Source organism: Apium graveolens, chromosome 3, assembly GCF_009905375.1.
Source record: "Apium graveolens cultivar Ventura chromosome 3, ASM990537v1, whole genome shotgun sequence".
Classification (NCBI taxonomy): domain Eukaryota; kingdom Viridiplantae; phylum Streptophyta; class Magnoliopsida; order Apiales; family Apiaceae; genus Apium; species Apium graveolens.
The window spans coordinates 53,096,589-53,107,964 of record NC_133649.1 but is presented as its reverse complement, the minus strand read 5'-3'; the positions used below and the strand labels follow the sequence as shown (position 1 = coordinate 53,107,964).

Genomic DNA, 11,376 nt, shown 5'->3' with positions numbered 1-11,376 from the left:
ATTCAGAGCACCTCGCAAGTTTTCAAACTAATATATTAAATTCGGATTTTGTTATGATTGAAAATGTGGATTTGAAAATTTTTTATAGGTGATATTCACCTTTTTTGCTATTACTTATTAAATCTACTATCTGTAAGTGTAGTTTTTTGTTGAAAAAATCTAGCCTAATCTCATTATAATATCAAATAAAAGAGAATATATTCTCATAAACAAGTTTTTAGTTTGATAATTTGTCGTATTGAATAGTGAATATAAATTTATTTAAGAATAAATATTATTTGATAAAAATTTTATTGCGCTAAATAAAGGTTTTTTTGAAAATTCTTATCATGATATATTATAATATCCCTTGTAAAAAGTATATAAATCAACTATATCAACACCCATAAAAAATTTTAAGCATTCAAAGATTCAATGTTAAAGAAATAATCAATTTATTAATAATAATTCGATTACATTATAAAATTTCATCGAAAATGTAGAACACAAAGAAGTGAATCAACATTTGTAAGTACAAGTGCAGTTAATAGCAGTGCAGATTCCTTTGCCGTGGTATGTTCCTTTGCACCAAGAAACACAATCTGGCAAATAGCAATTGGTGTTTGGGTATGTTTTCACAGCTGTGCACACATTACCAGCTGCTTCTCCTTGAGGGGCCATTAAACTCACTGCAAATCAAATAAAAATAACACAGGTTCATTGCATAACATAAGTATATGATTACAATAAAACTCACACACGGAGAGTGTTAAAAATGCGAGTGAAGATATGAGGGCTAGGAGACTATATTAGGATAATGCAAGATCTACCTTAATTTTTTATAAATAAACAATAATTTTTAGCGAAACAATCCTAATCTAACAACTTTAGATCATATAATGATAAATAATTGTTACATTATGGTATGTAACTGCGGAAAGGAAAAATAAAGAACCTGAAAAGAGAAGGATGGTGAAAAATAGAATTGTAAACTTTTCCATTTTGCAGATGACTGAACAAATGTTTCACTTTGTGTACGCAGCGATTTTAGGCACTGTAAGAGATTGCAATATCATTTTGTTTTGTTAAGCAATATATAGTGTGAGCCAATATGTAATTATGGAAAAAAATGAATCAAAAGAGGTATTAAATGTTGTAATAAATATACAAAGTTACTTTTTTGTAATACAAATATATACTTTCATATTATAGATATGATACAAGATACTTTCATATCATAAGATTTTCAATTTTAATAGTAAATATGGTATATTATTTTGTAATTAATATTTAAAAATCATTCAAACGAAAAGTAAGTCAATTTTGTTTGTAATTACAATTTTTACAAAGAAGTATTTCACTCTGTAATATAAAATTCAAAATTGAATATTATAATCTAAAGATCTTAGTAATAAAATATATATTAAGAGTGGGTGGATGAAAGGGATAAAAACAAAAATAAAATCTAAGATTATAATGTGCGGCTATAATTTTTTCTATATAGAAATAATGTGTAAATGAGATTAGATCTCATATCTCACCATATTGAGGGTTCTAATTTGAGCACCCATGCATATACATATGCAAATAAACACACACACACACACAGGTTCAGTGAAGACCTATATTATTGGAGACCCTATCTACCATTAGATTATATAAGACCCTACGGTAGAAATGAAAGAAAGTGAGGGATTTTGACTTAATAGTGCAATACTTTAAATAAAAAATATAATTTAACATGCAATATAAATATTTTACAAAAAATGTATTCATAAATAGAGCGCAAAATAAATATTATGCGGAAAATATATACAAAACTATAGTGCTGAATATATTGTAGAACTTTATAGCGTGTAGTAATTTAATTAAAAAGGGAGCACGTATATTAAAAATTTTCATGTGTTTTATTTTTCGACTTACCACCTGAGCTTTACATTGAAGAAATAATATGTTACGATTACAAAGTAATCTCACAGCTACAATTTACAGTTTTTCACTCAAAACGGGATATCTCTCTTTTGCACCTGAGATTTTAAATCTATTTCTTAAGTGATACTACTGCTACAACTTGGTTTATATACCACCAAGTTACAACGCTTGCTAGACAATACATAACATAATCTTCTAGGTCCAGCAAGATTTCTTCTGCATTCCTTCCCGTGAGGCTTGACAAGTGAGGCTAGATTTTATCTTGATATATTATTTTGAATATCCCTTCAATCTGTCATGCACGAAAACAGAATGTTTCTTCTACTTCGGAATCCAAGATCACTTGCAAATTTTGTGTTGGTTTTCATTTTCTTTAATGAGATTCTCATCAATCCATGTGATGTGTTACACTCATGATTTGACCATTTTTAAGTCACTATGACCAGCTCTTTGTGTCTCCTTAGTCTTTGACATCATTTGGATTAGCCGTTAATGAGTTGATGTAGTTAGCAGTTGATGTTGTATCTTCACTTAACAGTTGATAGCTCACTTCACTTTATCAGAATTACATGGAATTAAGTATGTACAATTATCCACCATATTCTAGATTATCCATTGAGTCAACACAACTTTTGAATGAAAAACAGGATCACTATCTATAACAGGAATCTCACAGGAAATGTTACAATCAACCTCAGTAGTCGAAGGGCTACTCCCTCAATGGGTATCCCTTAGGATAGTTATCCATTAAATGCTACAATTCGACCTAACATGATTATGCCCTCTGATTTGCTTATAATCAAGATTCAGATTTAATTCCTAACATATAGCATTCCAAAATGAGCTTAACTATATGTAGGTGTTTCACAAACTCAAGAAACGCCATGAGGGTTTTAAAATGAATCGAATTTATGATGCAAAGGTAAATATTTGAACAAATATCAATTACCTTGTATGAGCTTAAACACTAATCTTGATTCGGAGCACCTCACAAGTTTTCAAACTAATATATTAAATTCGGATTTTGTTATGACTGAAAATGTAGATTTGAGAATTTTTTATAGGTGATATTCACCTTTTTCCAATTATTTATTAAATTTACTATCTGTAAGTGTAGTTTTTTTTGAAACAATCTTCCCTAATCTCATTATAATATCAAATAAAAGAGAATATATTCTCATAAAAAAGTTTTTAGTTTGATAATTGGTCGTATTGAATAGTGAATATAAATTTATTTAAGAATAAATATTTTTTGATAATATTTTTATTCCATAGAATAAAGGTTTTTTAGAAAATTCTTATCATTCTATATTATAATATGCCTTGTAAAACGTATATAAAACAACTATATCAACACCCCTTAACAATTTTATGCATTCAAAGATTCAATGTTAAAGAAACAATCAATTAATTAATAATAATTCGATTACGTTATAAAATTTCATCGAAAATGTAGAACATAAAGAAGAGAATCAACATTTATATGTACAAGTGCAGTTAATAGCAGTGCAGATTCCTTTGTCGTGATATGTTCCTTTGCACACCACGTTTCTGGTTGTATGTTCGTTTGCATGAGTTTATTGATCTTTAGTCACCTAACTGCATTTGTTGAGATGTTGCAATTTGGTTGGTTTGTTCGTAGTAAGGGGGATCGCTGCATTTTCATATAGATTGCATTCATGCATGGTTTTATTTGTTTTTGAGTCTGTGACGCTTGAGAACAAGCAACGATTTAAGTTTGGGGGTATGATAAGTGGCATTTTATACCACTTAGAACATCTTAAAATGGCTTAAATTGGTGCCTTGAAATCAAGTATTTTGTGTATTTGATGCATTTTTCTAGTGTTTATGCATTTCAAGGTATTAGTTGCATTTCGGAGGAGTAATCATCAAGAATAAGCCTTGGCATGTGTTCACCATTGCGAGAAGAAAGAAAGGGGCAGAATACGGCGAAGAAACGGAGCAAACTCAGGAATTTTCCAGTAGGGTCCTGAGCGCCCGCTCAGCAATGCTGAGCGGCCGCGCAGAAAGCTGAGCGCCCGCTCAGCTATGCTGAGCGGCCGCGCAGGGTCGGGAAAAATAATAAATTGTTTTATACTTCTACTTCTGTTTAGCTTCCAACTTCTATGTAATCTGAGTTTTATGGGACTAGTATATAAGTAGATTTGGAGACGTTTTCAAGGGAGAGGATCGTGGTATTAAGCAAGGAGAAAAGGAGAGAAGGGAGAAGACCGTTTTAGCACACAGCAACGAAGAGGAAGCATATTTTCTTGTGATTCTTGTTTTGTTGTAACGTTGGATGCTAGTTTTCTTACTTTGAACCTATTTACTCTTGTGACGTACTCTGATTTAATATATTTAGTTTAGTTATTATTTTCTTGTGTTTGTTTATCATGATTTCATATGAACCCATGATGACGATAAGTGCTATTATGGGCTAATCGTGATCATGGGGTTGCAACGGATTTACTATGGAATTCTTTAGTTAATTGTTTAATATTTTAGTGTGTGATGATTGTATGATATCTAGTATTGGTTGTGCGTATTCGTCTTATGTGCGTCGCGAACATATAAGATAGGGTGTTAATCTTTTGTGAAGCGACGGTGGATCTTGAGATTTAGAACTTGCCATGCTGGCATAGGTTCATGTACGGTGTGCATGATTAGTGGGTCACTCTAACAGTTTTATTCGCCCTGTGTAATCAAAAGGGAATAACTTGTGCTTAAATCGTTGTGTTGTCAATTTCTGTAGACATATAGGAACTCAACATAATTGATGACTATTCAACTTCCATCTTAATTGTGGATGCTTGGTAGAATGGTATTAGTACAATGAAAGTTGGCTTTTATCAGTTTCGTGTTATTCGATTAATATCATCACTGTCACATGCTAAAGGTAATAACAATAACTATTGAAGGAAGTAGTAATGAAGTTGTGATCTCATGAGTGTTTTAATATTGTTAATTTGAAGTGATTAATTAAGTAGTTAATTGTAGTTAGTAATTAGTCAACAATTCTAAGTGTTAGTGTCCTAACATTGAGAAGTAATCATACATTGGTGCGTGAGTTTAATTAAACAATAATTAGTCTGAGTCTCTGTGGGAACGAACTAGAAAGTATTCTATATTACTTGCGAACACGTATACTTGCTTGAATATTAGCGCGTGTTTTCGCCCTAACAGTCCCCAGAATCTAGTCTAAGCAAATAGATGGGGATACTTTTTTTGCATTTCACTTTCTAATTCCCAAGTTGATTCTTCCACTATTGTATTTCTCCACAACACTGTAACTAGAGGTACAACTTTATTTCTAAGTGTCCTCTCCTTTCGATCTAAGATTCGAACTGGTTGTTCCAGGAAAGACAAATCTGGTTGAATTTCCACGGGTTCCAACTCGATCGCATGGCTCGCATCGGCATTATACTTCTTTAGAAGAGATACATGGAATATATTGTGAAGATGTTGCATTTGCGGAGGTAGCGCTAATTCATAAGCCACCTTTCCAACTTGTCACAGTACTTCGAATGGTCCAATATACCTAGGACTCAACTTCCCTTTCTTTCCAAATCTGGTTAAACCTTTCCAAGGAGATATCTTTAACAAGACTTTGTCTCCAGGCTCGAATTGCACATCTTTTCGTTCTCAATTCGCATACTTCATTTGTCAATCTTGAGCAGCAATTAATCTTTTTCGAATCATTTCCACCTTTTCTTTCATTTGTTGAACTTGCTATGGGCCAATTAATTTGCGCTCACCAATTTCGTCCCAATATGTAGGGGATCTGCACTTTCTTCCATACAACGCTTCATAAGGCGGCATGCCAATACTTGCGTGATAACTGTTGTTGTTGTAAAACTCAATCAATGGCAAATGTTCGTCCCAATTTCCTTTGAAATCTATTGCACAGGTTCGCATCATATCCTCGATCATTTGAATTGTTCTTTCACTTTATCCATCAGTCTGCGGATGATATGTCGTACTCATTCTCAGCTTAGTTCCCAAATGATCATGAAATTGTCGCTAAAATCTCGAGTTAAACCTCGGGTCTCTATCAGATACGATATATACTGGAACTCCATGACGCATTATAATCTCGTCCAAATACAATTTGACCAATTTTTCTAACGAAAACCTTTCGTTTATTGGCAAGAAATGCGCTGATTTTGTCAATCAATCGATTACTATCCAAATTACATCATGATTAGACTTGGTCTTTGGTAATCCTACCATGAAATCCATCGCGATATGTTCCCATTTTCATTCTGGTATGTCTAGTGGTTGAAGCAATCCACTTGGTCTCTGATGTTCCGCTTTTACTCATTGACACGTATAACACTTACTTATCCATTCCACAAATTTTTTTTTCATGTTTGGCCACCAATAACTCTCTTTTAAATCCTTGTACATTTTCGTACTTCCAGGGTAAAAATAAAGAACCTGAAATGGGAAATAAAGAACCTGAAAAGAGAAGGACGGTGAAAATATAATTGTAAACTTTTTCATTTTGTAGATGACTGAACAAATGTTTCACTATGTGTACGTAGCGATTTTAGGCACTGTAATAGATGGCAATATCATTTTGTTTTGTTAAGCAATATATATTGTGAGCCAATATGTAATTAAGAAAAAAAATGAATCAAAAGAGGTATTAAATTTTTTAATAAATATACGAAGTTACATTTTTATAATACAAATATATACTTTCATATTATAGATATTATACAAGATACTTTTATATCATAAGATTTTCAATTATAATATTAAATATGGTATATTTTTTGTAATTAATATTTACAAATATCATTCAAACGAAAAGTAAGTCAATTTTGTTTATAATTATAATTTTTCCAAAGAAGTATTTCACTCTATAACATAAAATTCAAAATTAAATATTATAATCTAAAGATCTTAGTAAGAAATATATATTAGGAGTGGGTGGATGAAAGGGATAAAAATAAAAATGAAATCTAAGATTATAATGTGCGGCTATAATTTTATCTATATAAAAATAATGTGTAAATGAGATTAGATCTCATATCTCACCATATTGAGGGTTCTAATTTGAGCATCCTTGCATATACATATGCAAATAAACACACACACAGGTTCGGTGAAGACCTATATTATTGGAGACCCTATCTACCATTAGATCATATAAGAGCATACGGTAGAAATGAAAGAAAGTGAGGGATATACTTGTAAATCAATATTTTGACTTAATAATGCAATACTTTAAATGAAAAAAATAATTTAACATGCAGTATAAATATTTTACAAAAAATGTATTCATAAATAGAGCGTGAAATAAATATTATGCGGAAAATATATACAAAATTATAGGGCTGAACATATTCTAGAACTTCATAGCGTGTAGTAATTTATTTAAAAAGGGAGCACATATATTCAAAATTTTCATGTGGTTTATTTTTTGACTTGCCACCTGAGCTCTACATTGAAGAAATAATGTATTACGATTAAAAAGTAATCTCACAGCTACAATTTACAGTGTTTCACTCAAAACGGGATATCTCTCTTTCGCACCTGAGATTGTAAATCTATTTCTTAAGTGATACTACTGCTATAACTTGGTTTATATACCACCAAGTTACAACGCTTGCTAGACAATACATAACACAATCTTCTAGGTCCAGCAAGATTTGTTCTGTATTTCTTTCCGTGAGGTTTGACAAGTGAGGCTAGATTTTACCTTGATATATTATTTTGAATATCACTTCAATTTGTCATGCACAAAAATAGAATGTTTCTTCTACTTCAGAATCCAAGATCACATGTAAAGTTTTTGTTGGTTTCCATTTTATTTACTCAGATTCTCATCAATCCATGTGATGTGTACACTCATGATTTGACCATTTTTAAGTTACTATCACCAGCTCTTTTTGTCTCCTTAGTCTTTGACAACATTTAGATTAGCCGTTAATGAGTTGATGTAGTTAGCAGTTGATGTTATATCTTCACTTAACAGTTGATAGCTCACTTCACTTTATCATAATTACATGGAATCAAGTATGTACAACTAGCCACCATATTCTAGATTATCCATTGAGTCAACATGACTCCTGAATGAATAACAGGATCACTATCTATAACAGGAATCTCACAGGAAATATTACAATAAACCTCATCACTCGATGGGTTACTCCCTCAATGGGCATCCCTTAGGATGGTTAGCCATTAAAGGCTACAATTCGACTTAACATGATTATTCCATGTGATTTGCTTATAATCAAGATTCAGGTTTAATTCCTAACATATATCGTTCCAAAATGAGCTTAACTATATTTAGGTGTTTCACAAACTCAAGAAACGCCATGTGGGTTTTAAAATGAATCAAACCTATGATGCAAAGGTAAATATTTAAATAAATATCAATTACTTTGTATGAGCTTAAACACTAATCTTGATTCGGAGCACCTCGCAAGTTTTTAAACTAATATATTAAATTCAGATTTTGTTATGACTGAAAATGTGGATTTAAAAATTTTTTATAGGTGATATTCACCTTTTTTGCTATTACTTATTAAATCTACTATCTGTAAGTGTAGTTTTTTGTTGAAAAAATCTAGCCTAATCTCATTATAATATCAAATAAAAGAGAATATATTCTCATAAACAAGTTTTTAGTTTGATAATTTATCGTATTGAATAGTGAATATAAATTTATTTAAGAATAAATATTATTTGATAAAAATTTTATTGCGCTAAATAAAGGTTTTTTTGAAAATTCTTATCATGATATATTATAATATCCCTTGTAAAAAGTATATAAATCAACTATATCAACACCCATAAAAAAGTTTAAGCATTCAAAGATTCAATGTTAAAGAAATAATCAATTTATTAATAATAATTCGATTACATTATAAAATTTCATCGAAAATGTATAACACAAAGAAGTGAATCAACATTTGTAAGTACAAGTGCAGTTAATAGCAGTGCAGATTCCTTTGCCGTGGTATGTTCCTTTGCACCAAGAAACACAATCTGGCAAATAGCAATTGGTGTTTGGGTATGTTTTCACAGCTGTGCACACATTACCAGCTGCTTCTCCTTGAGGGGCCATTAAACTCACTGCAAATCAAATAAAAATAACACAGGTTCATTGCATAACATAAGTATATGATTACAATAAAACTCACACATGGAGAGAAACTTAAAAATGTGAGTGAAGATATGAGGGCTAGGAGACTATATTAGGATAATGCAAGATCTACCTTAATTTTTTATAAATAAACAATAATTTTTAGCGAAACACAATCCTAATCTAACAACTTTAGATCATATAATGATAAATAATTGTTACATTATGGTATGTAACTGCGGAAAGGAAAAATAAAGAACCTGAAAAGAGAAGGATGGTGAAAAATAGAATTGTAAACTTTTCCATTTTGCAGATGACTAAACAAATGTTTCACTTTGTGTACACAGCGATTTTAGGCACTGTAAGAGATTGCAATATCATTTTGTTTTGTTAAGCAATATATAGTGTGAGCCAATATATAATTATGGAAAAAATGAATCAAAAGAGGTATTAAATGTTGTAATAAATATATAATGTTACTTTTTTGTAATACAAATATATACTTTCATATTATAGATATGATACAAGATACTTTCATATCATAAGATTTTCAATTTTAATATTAAATATGGTATATTATTTTGTAATTAATATTTACAAATCATTCAAACGAAAAGTAAGTCAATTTTGTTTGTAATTACAATTTTTACAAAGAAGTATTTCACTCTGTAATATAAAATTCAAAATTGAATATTATAATCTAAAGATCTTAGTAATAAAATATATATTAAGAGTGGGTGGATGAAAGGGATAAAAACAAAAATAAAATCTAAGATCATATTGTGCGGCTATAATTTTTTCTATATAGAAATCATGTGTAAATGAGATTAGATCTCATATCTCACCGTATTGAGGGTTCTAATTTGAGCACCCATGCATATACATATGCAAATAAACACACACACAGGTTCAGTGAAGACCTATATTATTGGAGACCCTATCTACCATTAGATTATATAAGACCCTACGGTAGAAATGAAAGAAAGTGAGGGATTTTGACTTAATAGTGCAATACTTTAAATAAAAAATATAATTTAACATGCAATATAAATATTTTACAAAAAATGTATTCATAAATAGAGCGCAAAATAAATATTATGCGGAAAATATATACAAAACTATAGTGCTGAATATATTGTAGAACTTTATAGCGTGTAGTAATTTAATTAAAAAGGGAGCACGTATATTAAAAAATTTCATGTGTTTTATTTTTCGACTTATCACCTGAGCTTTAAATTGAAGAAATAATATGTTACGATTACAAAGTAATCTCACAGCTGCAATTTACAGTTTTTCACTCAAAACAGGATATCTCTCTTTTGCACCTGAGATTTTAAATCTATTTCTTAAGTGATACTACTGCTACAACTTGGTTTATATAGCACCAAGTTACAACGCTTGCTAGACAATACATAACATAATCTTCTAGGTCTAGCAAGATTTCTTCTGCATTCCTTCCCGTGAGGCTTGACAAGTGAGGCTAGATTTTATCTTGATATATTATTTTGAATATCCCTTCAATCTGTCATGCACGGAAACAGAATGTTTCTTCTACTTCGGAATCCAAGATCACATGCAAATTTTGTGTTGGTTTTCATTTTCTTTAATGAGATTCTCATCAATCCATGTGATGTGTTACACTCATGATTTGACCATTTTTAAGTCACTATGACCAGCTCTTTGTGTCTCCTTAGTCTTTGACATCATTTGGATTAGCCGTTAATGAGTTGATGTAGTTAGCAGTTGATGTTGTGTCTTCACTTAACAGTTGATAGCTCACTTCACTTTATCAGAATTACATGGAATTAAGTATGTACAATTATCCACCATATTCTAGATTATCCATTGAGTCAACACAACTTTTGAATGAAAAACAGGATCACTATCTATAACAGGAATCTCACAGGAAATGTTACAATCAACCTCAGTAGTCGAAGGGCTACTCCCTCGATGGGTATCCCTTAGGATAGTTATCCATTAAATGCTACAATTCGACCTAACATGATTATGCCCTCTGATTTGCTTATAATCAAGATTCAGATTTAATTCCTAACATATAGCATTCCAAAATGAGCTTAACTATATGTAGGTGTTTCACAAACTCAAGAAACGCCATGAGGGTTTTAAAATGAATCGAATTTATGATGCAAAGGTAAATATTTGAACAAATATCAATTACCTTGTATGAGCTTAAACACTAATCTTGATTCGGAGCACCTCACAAGTTTTCAAACTAATATATTAAATTCGGATTTTGTTATGACTGAAAATGTGGATTTGAAAATTTTTTATAGGTGATAAACACCTTTTTCCAATTATTTATTAAATTTACTATCTGTAAGAGTAGTTTTTTTGAAACAATCTAG

At 30.7% G+C, this 11,376-nt stretch overlaps 1 long non-coding RNA gene across 1 annotated transcript; it reads right to left on the bottom strand.

Moving 5' to 3' along the window:
- Window positions 1-417: 417 nt before the first annotated feature.
- LOC141711273 (uncharacterized) lies at window positions 418-1,030 on the bottom strand. The gene is made up of 2 exons (XR_012571279.1): window positions 935-1,030; window positions 418-668 (listed from the first exon to the last, which is right to left on the bottom strand). It is a non-coding gene; the product is annotated as an uncharacterized LOC141711273 (long non-coding RNA).
- Between the last annotated feature and the right edge of the window lie 10,346 nt (window positions 1,031-11,376).